Source organism: Calidris pugnax, unplaced genomic scaffold, assembly GCF_001431845.1.
Source record: "Calidris pugnax isolate Ruff unplaced genomic scaffold, ASM143184v1 scaffold18, whole genome shotgun sequence".
NCBI classification, from domain to species: Eukaryota; Metazoa; Chordata; class Aves; order Charadriiformes; family Scolopacidae; genus Calidris; species Calidris pugnax.
The window spans coordinates 655,767-666,930 of record NW_015090812.1 but is presented as its reverse complement, the minus strand read 5'-3'; the positions used below and the strand labels follow the sequence as shown (position 1 = coordinate 666,930).

At 48.5% G+C, this 11,164-nt stretch overlaps 1 long non-coding RNA gene across 1 annotated transcript; it reads right to left on the bottom strand.

Annotated features, from left to right (window-relative positions):
* Positions 1–6,617: 6,617 nt before the first annotated feature.
* Positions 6,618–10,279, bottom strand: LOC106886461. The gene is made up of 3 exons (XR_001411659.1): positions 10,122–10,279; positions 8,362–8,488; positions 6,618–6,827 (listed from the first exon to the last, which is right to left on the bottom strand). It is a non-coding gene; the product is annotated as an uncharacterized LOC106886461 (long non-coding RNA).
* Between the last annotated feature and the right edge of the window lie 885 nt (positions 10,280–11,164).

Below are 11,164 nucleotides of genomic sequence, written 5' to 3'. Positions count from 1 at the left end.
CGGCGGGGCGGGCGCGGTGAGCGGCCCCGCAGCCGGGCCGGCCCCCGGGTCCTCCGGCCCCCTCGGCCCCCAGCGCGGCACCGGGCGGAGGGTGTGCCCAGGGACAGCCGGGCTGTCACCCTGCCTGGGACCAGCCCCTCGTCAGAAAGGGTCAAAATCACAGAATGGTTCGTGTTGGAAGGGACCTCAAAGCCCCCCCAGTGCCACCCCCTGCCCTGGGCAGGGACACCTCCCACCACACCAGGTTGCTCCAAGCCCCCTCCAACCTGCCCTTGAACCCCTCCAGGGATGGGGCAGCCACAGCTTCTCTGGGCAACCTGGGCCAGGCTCTCACCACCCTCCCACCAAACAAGTTCTTCCCCACAGCTCAGCTCCATCTCCCCTCTTTCAGGGTCCAACCCTTCCCCCTCCTCCTAGGGCTCCCCTCCCTCATCCAGAGTCCCTCCCCAGCTTTCCTGGAGCCCCCCTTCTTTAGGGACTGGAAGGGGCTGGAAGGTCTCCCCGGAGCCTTCTCTTCTCCAGGCTGAACCCCCCAACTCTCTCAGCCCGTCCTCCCAGCAGAGGGGCTCCAGCCCTCCCAGCATTTGTGTGGCCCTGCTCCAACAGCTCCATGTCCTTCTGCTGTTGGTGGCCCCAGAGCTGGAGGCAGCACTGGGGGGGTGTCCCCAGAGCGGAGCAGAGGGGCAGAATCCCCCCCTGGCCCTGCTGGCCACGCTGCTGGGGATGCAGCCCAGGATGTGGGGGGGTTTCTGGGCTACCAGCACATGTTGTCAACTCATGTAGAGCTTCATACCCATCAACATCCCCAAGTCCTTCTCCTCAGGGCTGCTCTCCATCCATTCTCTGCCCAGCCTGGATTTGTGCCTGGGATTGTACAAAGAGAAACCCTCCCCAGCGGTGCTTTAGAAGATGGCTGGAATAGTGCAACAACCACCTTTCCATCCAAACAGGTCGTTACTACCAGCCCCTCCATGAACACATTGTATTTGAGGTGGTCATCCTGACGGGAAGAAGAGGGAGAGCTTGGGGAGTTGAAAAAAAAACCCACCCAAAACTATTTTGGGACTTCAAAATAAGACCGTGCCTAAGACACATTCTAACCATATAATAATTCCATGTCCCCCGCCATATGCTGTGCATTAATCTAAACCAGAGAACTATTAATAGCAATCCAGGAAGTGTCCAAAAGCAGCCAGTGTTAATTGACCCCACTCCATCTGCCTGCGTGGTGCGAGTGTTTCCAGCACAGTGCGACTGCAACCCCAGCACACCCAGTCTCCCACCAGCAGAAGCCGCTGATTTCCAGCTGCCTCTGATTATTCTGCTTTTCTGTTTGTATGTGTTTACAGGGGGAATGTCAGACCCCGAAATCTGCAAATAAATACGTATGTGATTAATGCCAGGGGAGTCAATCAGGCTGTGTGCCCAAATAAAGCCAATCCCATGTGGGTGAGAGGGTGTCCTGCTACAGAGACGTGCTGTCACGTGTTCCACAGATGCAGGAACACACGTGTGCACACAGATGGAGACCCTGCACAGCCAAGACCAGTCATGTCCCACCCAGAAAGGGCAGCTCTTCTCCAAGGGGAGGGGAGAAAATACCCCCCAAACACCTGCCAAGGCAAAGACTTCTGCTCTCAATGTGCTGCCTGCACCTAGAGCTGCCACGGGGTGAGTCTGTCCCTCAGAGCAAGCAGGAGACATCAATGAGCTATTTATCTTCTTATATCCTCATGAGCTGTGGATGTCCCATCCCTGGAGGTGTTGGTTTTGAGCAACCTGGTCTAGTGAAAGATGTCCCTGCCCCTGGCAGGGAGCAGGACTGGATGATCTTTAAGGTCCCTTCCAACCCAAACCATTCTACGATTCTATGATCTGAATAAATTCTCTTCTCCAGTGCGTGTGGTTACCAGAGCAGAGCTAAGCATGAGAGACCACCAGATATGTTTCCTCTTTCCCAGAAGTTCTTCCCCACAGCTCAGCTCCATCTCCCCTCTTTCAGGGTCCAACCCTTCCCCCTCCTCCTAGGGCTCCCCTCCCTCATCCAGAGTCCCTCCCCAGCTTTCCTGGAGCCCCCCTTCTTTAGGGACTGGAAGGGGCTGGAAGGTCTCCCCGGAGCCTTCTCTTCTCCAGGCTGAACCCCCCAACTCTCTCAGCCCGTCCTCCCAGCAGAGGGGCTCCAGCCCTCCCAGCATCTCTGTGGCCCTGCTCCAACAGCTCCATGTCCTTCTGCTGTTGGTGGCCCCAGAGCTGGAGGCAGCACTGGGGGGGTGTCCCCAGAGCGGAGCAGAGGGGCAGAATCCCCCCCTGGCCCTGCTGGCCACGCTGCTGGGGATGCAGCCCAGGATGTGGGGGGGTTTCTGGGCTACCAGCACATGTTGTCAACTCATGTAGAGCTTCATACCCATCAACATCCCCAAGTCCTTCTCCTCAGGGCTGCTCTCCATCCATTCTCTGCCCAGCCTGGATTTGTGCCTGGGATTGTACAAAGAGAAACCCTCCCCAGCGGTGCTTTAGAAGATGGCTGGAATAGTGCAACAACCACCTTTCCATCCAAACAGGTCGTTACTACCAGCCCCTCCATGAACACATTGTATTTGAGGTGGTCATCCTGACGGGAAGAAGAGGGAGAGCTTGGGGAGTTGAAAAAAAAACCCACCCAAAACTATTTTGGGACTTCAAAATAAGACCGTGCCTAAGACACATTCTAACCATATAATAATTCCATGTCCCCCGCCATATGCTGTGCATTAATCTAAACCAGAGAACTATTAATAGCAATCCAGGAAGTGTCCAAAAGCAGCCAGTGTTAATTGACCCCACTCCATCTGCCTGCGTGGTGCGAGTGTTTCCAGCACAGTGCGACTGCAACCCCAGCACACCCAGTCTCCCACCAGCAGAAGCCGCTGATTTCCAGCTGCCTCTGATTATTCTGCTTTTCTGTTTGTATGTGTTTACAGGGGGAATGTCAGACCCCGAAATCTGCAAATAAATACGTATGTGATTAATGCCAGGGGAGTCAATCAGGCTGTGTGCCCAAATAAAGCCAATCCCATGTGGGTGAGAGGGTGTCCTGCTACAGAGACGTGCTGTCACGTGTTCCACAGATGCAGGAACACACGTGTGCACACAGATGGAGACCCTGCACAGCCAAGACCAGTCATGTCCCACCCAGAAAGGGCAGCTCTTCTCCAAGGGGAGGGGAGAAAATACCCCCCAAACACCTGCCAAGGCAAAGACTTCTGCTCTCAATGTGCTGCCTGCACCTAGAGCTGCCACGGGGTGAGTCTGTCCCTCAGAGCAAGCAGGAGACATCAATGAGCTATTTATCTTCTTATATCCTCATGAGCTGTGGATGTCCCATCCCTGGAGGTGTTGGTTTTGAGCAACCTGGTCTAGTGAAAGATGTCCCTGCCCCTGGCAGGGAGCAGGACTGGATGATCTTTAAGGTCCCTTCCAACCCAAACCATTCTACGATTCTATGATCTGAATAAATTCTCTTCTCCAGTGCGTGTGGTTACCAGAGCAGAGCTAAGCATGAGAGACCACCAGATATGTTTCCTCTTTCCCATCCCCCATCCTGAATGGAATTTCCTTTCTGAAATGGCATCAATCTGAAACATAGGAGGGCCAATTTAGTCCTGCCTTAAGGGAAAACGTCACTACCTCCTCTATACTGAAACTGGGAATCCTGCATTTCTGAAAAGGGAAATTCTTATCGCTGCCAGAAGGTGCAAAGATCAGTCATCCAGCCCCACAAGCCCTGAAACACAGAGCACAGAGGACCCAAGGTCGATGGAGATACCTCTTGCATTCCAGGTTTCATTTTCCCTCTTGTCAGTTACTGTAACTGACAGAAAAACTTGATTAATTCGTGGGACACATGAAGTCAGCTCAGTATAATCCCCAAAAGCTACGTACAGCTTATTTTAAAGCCTTCTACACCTGGTTTGTTAGCGTGGGCTGTTTAAAGACCAAGGGTACACTTCAAAACACAATGATAACGTGTGACTTTAGGTCTCTGATGAGTCAGTCACCCACTGCCTCACCCCGCACAGGAGTCCGAGCTGTACGTCAGCTGCTTCCTACATCTCCAGAGTCTACAGTGCAGGTCTTGAGGCACCGAGTTTTGATGTCACCTTTGCTCATCTGTCTTCACTGACCTCTTCTGCAGCTTAGAGCGTGGTCAGATGAGCTCTGGCAGACCCGATTCCAGCTGTTCACCCACCTCTGGGCTGGAGGTGAGTGATGGGAGGGCAGTCAGATGAGATGTGCCTGACAGATGTGCTCTGACATCTGGAACAGCCAGGAAGGAAAGCCTGTGCCTGGATACCAGTGTTTGGAACTGCCAGTTGAGGTGGGGACACACATCCTGCGCTGCCACCCATGCCAGAAAGGCCACAACCTTGCTGGAAGAGCTGGACAATAACTTGGAGAATTCAAGCTTTAAACTACCACAGTAGTCAGAGAAGGACCTTTGTACCAATTGCAGATCCTCACTGCAGCAGGCCATGGAGCTAAAATTGAGGAAGCCACATCTTTACAAATGATTTGTTAGTTATCTCACTGAAGCACATAAACGTACAGAAGTATCAACAGAGATGGAAAAAACCCTAACTCCACCCTATCAAATGCAGAATCTCTATGTACAAAAAGAAAAAAGCCAAAAAAGGTATGTATTTCCAATTGAAAGATACAAAATGGATATAAAATAGCTATCTAAGAAATACAGTATGTATTATGTGCTCTCAATGGGAGGGTACTGCTGTGCAGATAAAGAGGATTTCTCCATACAGTTGGTCTAAATATGAACGAGACCCTTCAACTCATTTAAGATTCCACATCAACAAATGAATTTCAGAAAAATAACAAGATTCCTCACTACTTCTCAGGTAGTAACAGCCCAGCAACAGTCTACGAAGTTGGTGCCAATGACTTTGGCACTAATGGGAGATCACTGAAGGTGGTAAAAACGTACATGTGACCTTGTCAAGAGAACCAAGAGCTTCTGCAGATTGAATAAATTTTGCAGTGCAGGGAGCATTAACCAAAAGAAATCAAGGAAAAAAGTGAAGAAACGTGAGGGAAAAAAATGCAGTCTTTGCCCACTTTAAATCCAGTAACACCGAACACTAAAATTGGTGGTATCAATAAATCCTGCCTCGGTATCGCCGGCAAGTCGGTGTGATTGATGTCGTGGCGTCGCTGTATCATTTGGAGCACTAAGGTGAGTGCTGCCACTGACGGGCACCGTGAGTCACGTAACCTTTCTGCCTCTTGTTTGCTCCTCTTAAGAGAGAATTAATGGGAGGAAACGTTTTGTCTGGAGGAACAAGCTCATGCTTTGCAAAGAGGAGAATGGGACCAACTAGACACAGAGACCCCTTCCCTGGAATTTCAGTCTGCAAAAAAAATTTCTCCAGGCATCTCTTCGGGAGCGAGCAGCCTCCTCTGATTCAAACCCAACTGTTGTGTGGCAAATTTTACCTGTGGTAGAAATTGGAACTGTTTTATTTTAAATTAGGGTGAAATGGTATGCAATTGATATCGTTGGAGTCTTAGGCTGCTCATTTTTCATAAAGTTGTTTGTGCATATGTATTGTCCTGAAGGGTGACAGGTATCTCAGAAAGAGGGCGGAGAGAAATCAAGACTAACTTCAGTGGACTGACTGTGGACGCTGCAATTAATATCTCCATGCAGCCCAGCTTAATTTAAATTAATGAATCACCTGCTGCTTCAGGTAGGTGGTCTCTGAGAAGCTGGGGGGGCTGATCCTCACTCGTCCTGGGTGCGTCAGTGCCCCACCAGGACACAGACTGGGCACACACTGCATTGGGAGTTGAGGGATGCTGTGAAAGGTGATGGGTCTCCACCTCAGCTGTTGCATTTCCCTTCTGGTTTAACTTCCTGACTTGGGGGCTGGGGGAAAAGCCCAGCAATTCATCAAAACTGTCATGTGGAAAGTCACCTTTTAGTCTTCTCTGATAAACCATATAACAAAAAGGTGAGGAATGAACAGATGAGTCCAGATCTGCGAGCTGTATTTGGGCCAAGCACCTATCTACAGTTCATGGCTGAGACACAGAACTATTTTCTTTTAAATTAGGGGACATGTATCCATATTTACATCGTATAATACATGGATTAACACACAGGTGTCTGTGAAACATCTCTCACACTGAAGGGGTGAGAACAAAGAAGCGTTTTAACCTATTCACTTGGGTACCTGCCCATAAACCGCATGAATCCTCTAAAATACATGACTAAAATGCTTTTTTATCGAGGATGAATTTTACTTGCTTATAATGAAATTTGGTAAATGCATCCTGTGAACACACATGTAAGTCCTTGAGCCTGATAGTTATAAGATTAGGTCATACACACACACAAAAAAAAAAGTATCTTTTGGATTGTAGCCAGAAAAGTTTTTGCAAAAAGTGATCCAATCCCGTATCTGATTTGTGAGCAGTCTATTTACTGAGCCCATTGCTTCCTTGTTCTTCTTACGTAAACTTCCTCAAAGCAAACACACTGAAAACATTTTCCACTGGAAATGTGTCCAACACAATTCAATAAACAATGTAGGAAATAAGGGACTGCAAATTCAGAGAGCCATCTACTGGCAGCTAAGTGAAACGAATTAAAGTCATTAAGGGCCAAATCTCTGCCTCTCTTTGCACGTAATTTCTTTAAAGATCAGGTGGTGTCTGGTTCATTCCTTTCTCCTGGACTTACCTCCTCTACTTCAGGTGGAGCAGCTGGGTAGACCCACGGACACTGCAGCAGGAATTGTGGCCAAATCATACTTCCACAGCAGGAAAAGTTCCTTTGGAGGGAGAAATGGAAATGTGAATCCTCAACTGCACTAGCCTTTCTGCAGCCTTCCTTGGATGGCAGTGTTTGATTTCTGCTTCATTTTTGCCTCTATTCTTTGTCTCCTGGCATTACTACTTTCAGATTTCTTCATCTTAATAGATGGGTTCATGAACTTAAATCTCCTCAGATAAGGACTGGCAGTCTTCTCAACTGAGCTTCCATTAATTTCTGCTCATGTTTATCATTTTTAGGTAGTTTATGTTTCTACCCTTAATACAGCTTTCAATCTCTCCCAGTTTAATACTCCATGAATGCCACTCATATGCTCTTTATTTTCTCTTCTGGATATTTTAACTAAGATCTTAAATTAAGGGTAGCCTTGGCACAGATTCTTACAAGTATCCTAGTGGAGCCTTCTCTTCCCCAGCCTAATCCTGGGACACAGTAAGAACACCTGGTTTTGGATGGAGCGAGTGGTAGAAGCAGATGCATGAACACCTCAAAAGCAATCAGGAATCCAGCAAGGGGGTTTGCTCACACTGTCCCTTTCATCCTGCACTACTGCTTGAAAGGATGGTGCACAAATTGCTGCCACAGTGGCTTCCACGGGCAGATGGACACACCAGGCACGTGTGAGCAGACTGGGAGAAGGACCTCAGGGCCACTCTCAGTGGACAGAGGACTCAGAGTGTGTGCATGATGGTGGGAACATCTCAAGAAGCAACTTGGGAGCATCCTTTGTTTCCTGAAAGGATCCCTCAAGCGTAGCTGTTGCTTTGTTGCTTTACAGTGTGCATGCATTGACTATTAAACTTGAAGATCCTGACCTCTTTGTGAAGCCCCTGACATTCTGGAGTAATGGGTTTGCTTCAGAGACAAAATAGTTGTCATAGCTTTTAGTTTTTAATCAATAATGCTTCTCATCTTTATAAAGCTCTCTATCATTTATCTAACCATTCTATTTCCAGTAGTGTTGCTAAGTGCAACCAACCCTTCCACGAGCCCATCTGAGGTTTTCTGTTCTTAAATGGGTGGGAGCAACCTTGTTGTAACTTATTTTACCAAGTAGTTCTGTGAGCAGCAGAATTAATGCAGCCTGGATTCCGGTGTTCTCCCTTTATTCTATTCCAGGGTCTCTTTTTAACCTGAGCAGCTATTTCCACAAAATATTTAGGTATTTAGTAGCTCTGAGGCTCTCCAACCTTGATTAAATTGCAGAGCGGTTTCAAAACTTTCCAGAGGGAAACAGATCACAGATGGCTTACTTCCCTAGGAAATGCAACTAAAAATAAATGAGGAAAAATTCCCTTCCCTGTAGCTCCTTCACCCAAGGTCTGCTCCGTTTAGACAACAGACAAACGGGTGTTTTGGAAAGCACACACTGTTGGCCAAATGTTTAACGGGGTTTTCCAAATATATTGCAGATTATTGATGAATACTTAGATAACTTCCTGAAGGCAATCTAGTAGGCTAGTGGAAAATACAGGATCAGAAGCCTTGTTTCCCTGTTCTCCCAACTGCCCAGCAATTCAGTGGTATCTTACCATTGTGCAGTATTTGGTGGCTAAATGTTCTGTAACCGTGGTGGTATCTCCAAAATCCATAAAGCAGAGAGCATCTTCTATAATTTTCAGTCTTCTTGGCATTGCTTGGTGTTACCGCTTGGTTTATCTATTAAAAAAGCAAAGAACAACAGATTTTAAATATTTCCTTACTGGTACTGTATTAATTTAGCACAAATCAAGCTCAAAGACAGTTTGCATGGCCTTTGTGACATTAAAATGTTGAAAATGTAAACTCTGTGACATTTGTTGGAAGTTTGTTGAACGCAATATGTTGTCTCCCACTCCCTCTGCAAATCTTCCCTACAGAAATAGGAATTAGTGAATGTGAAGAAAACTCTCTCTTTACAGATAGTTATTTATGGTTGTCTGAGTAATTATTTTGCAATCAAAGCTTTGTTTCGCATGATCTGACTGATGCAAAATAACAGAAAATAAATATCTTCATTCTCATAACCTGATTGCCTGAGGGATTTACAATGTATATCCAGATGGCATGTTGTGTGGCCTATCAAATCAGGGCATGGTTATTAAATTTCAGAGCAGGAAGGTGCAGGCAACTAATTTCAGGCAGGGGAATAGTCATTTCATTTGATCAACTGAATAATTCTTTGTTCAACATTTAGCCAAATCCAAGCCACGTTAGCTACTCAGCTCTCAATATTCGAGACCATACACAAACAGACAAGCACATTCATCTTTGTCTTTGAGAGTAAAAGCAAAGATGAAACTTTAAAGAACTATTCTTTCTAAAACAGGTCATAAAATTCTGAATGCAGGAGGCCTGTTTCCTTCTGCACTGACAGATTACCCACTACTGTGGGGACACAGTCTTTCATGACTTCAGTACAAAGAGCAAATGCTTTTTATTTTTAAATCTTTATCTTTGCTTGGAATATAAAGACACATATGGCGTGCATGCCACTTTCTGTGTATTACCTCTCCTTTCCAGTTTTGAAAGAGAACAGTAAATACACATGACCAGTCTTCAGGATTTTTCAGATTTTATCATGGTAGCATTACTGCTGTAACTCCACTATACACAGACGCTGGCTGCTAGAGTTTGAAGGATTGCTAAAAGAGATGAGGACTGTGATCACTAATCTACAAGGAACACAGAAACAAAGTGCTGTTCACAAGGGCAAACAGTCAGCTGAAAGGCAGGGAAGGGATTAGAAAAGTGATCTCCCACATCCCCCTCCAAGTTAGAGCTTTGAAACAATACGTCTGCTTTGCACATTCACACCTACCATCCTCTTTACTGATCGACCCTTCTACATGAAATATAATATACCCATTGCATCCACAACAAAACCCAACGTGAAACACATGAAACACCTACTGTTGACGTTTGTGCTGAAGCTTAATTTAAGATCATGTGGTATAATCATGTGCTGATGATAAAAAAATTAAACTCGTCTGATCATCTTTGACCAGCAGAAGGCAGTAAAATCACAAAATGGGAAAAAAACACCTCACTTTATCCACCCAAACTCGTTCTGTTGAGTCTGAGTACACGGAGAATGTGGGGATATGGTCCTTCTGAAGGATGTCAGGCAGTAACACCAGTTCCAGACATTCAACAAATTCAAATCACACCCTTCCCAAATCCTATACTTTTTTTTTTTTTTTTTAAACCATTGGCCCCTGATACAGCCAATGATTAATTTTAAGGAGCTTAAGACAAACAGATTAATGAAGAACCTACTTTACAAAAGACTAAGAAACCCCCAAATCCTCACCCTGTCTAGCCTAGGTGAGGGAGAGCAGACGCAGTTACTCTGGTGTATTTTCAGAAAAGAAAAAAAGCAGCAATTTGAACTGGAAAACACTGTTGGCGCATGAACAAACACTGCTGTGTTTAGACTGCAGATTTCACCATTAGCAGCCTCCAGAGAACTTGGAGATTTTGGAACCATTTTTCTGGAGTCAAAAGACAGAAATTTAAAAATTAAAAAAAAAACCAAACCACAACAAACAAATAAAAAAACCCCAAAACCACCTTGAAAGGGCGGCGGGAGGCTCCGTGAGGGGCCGAGCGCTGCGGCGGCCGCCGTTGGCGGGGCTGGGCCCTGACGGCGGGGCCGGCCTTCCGCTCACAACCTCCGGCTTCCCGCCCTCCGCCCGCCTTCCCGGGGGCTCGTCCCCGGCCGCAGCCCGTCCCGCCGCGGGGAGCCGGCCCGCCTCGGCCTCCTCCTCCTCCTCCTCGATCCTTCCTCCCTCCGCCACAGGCGGCGGCCCGGCAACCCCCGCCCTGCCGGCGGACTACAGCTCCCAGCATGCCCCGCGCGGGTCCGCCGCGGGGTCCGGCCGGCTCCCGCAGCGGCGCCCGCCGGGAGCTGTAGTCCCGCGCCGTTCCCTCACGGCTTCAGCGGCCCCGGGAGGCCGCTCATCGGGCGGGTAAGCGGCGGTCCCACCGCCTCACGGCTGCCAGCGGCTCCTCCGCCCCCTTTACGGCTGCCGCGACGATGGCGGGAGCGGGGAAGCGTTAACCGCCCGCCGGCTCCTTCTAGGGGTGAGCGGCCGGCGCCGGTGCGGTGGGACGAAACGCCTCAGCGGTGGCGGCGAAGAGGCGGCCGCTGCCGGGCGCACCCGCGGGCGGCGGCCCGGGCCCGGGCTGTGGTAACCGCGACGCGGCGGGTGAGGGAAGAAGCGGGGCCGCCGCGGGGGACAAAAGGCCGCGGGGGTCGGTGTGAGGGATCCGGGGCGGGAACGGGCGAGGAGAGAGGCGGCTCTTCTGCCAACAGCTGCGGCTGGGCTTTAAACGAGTAAAACCGTCGGTCTT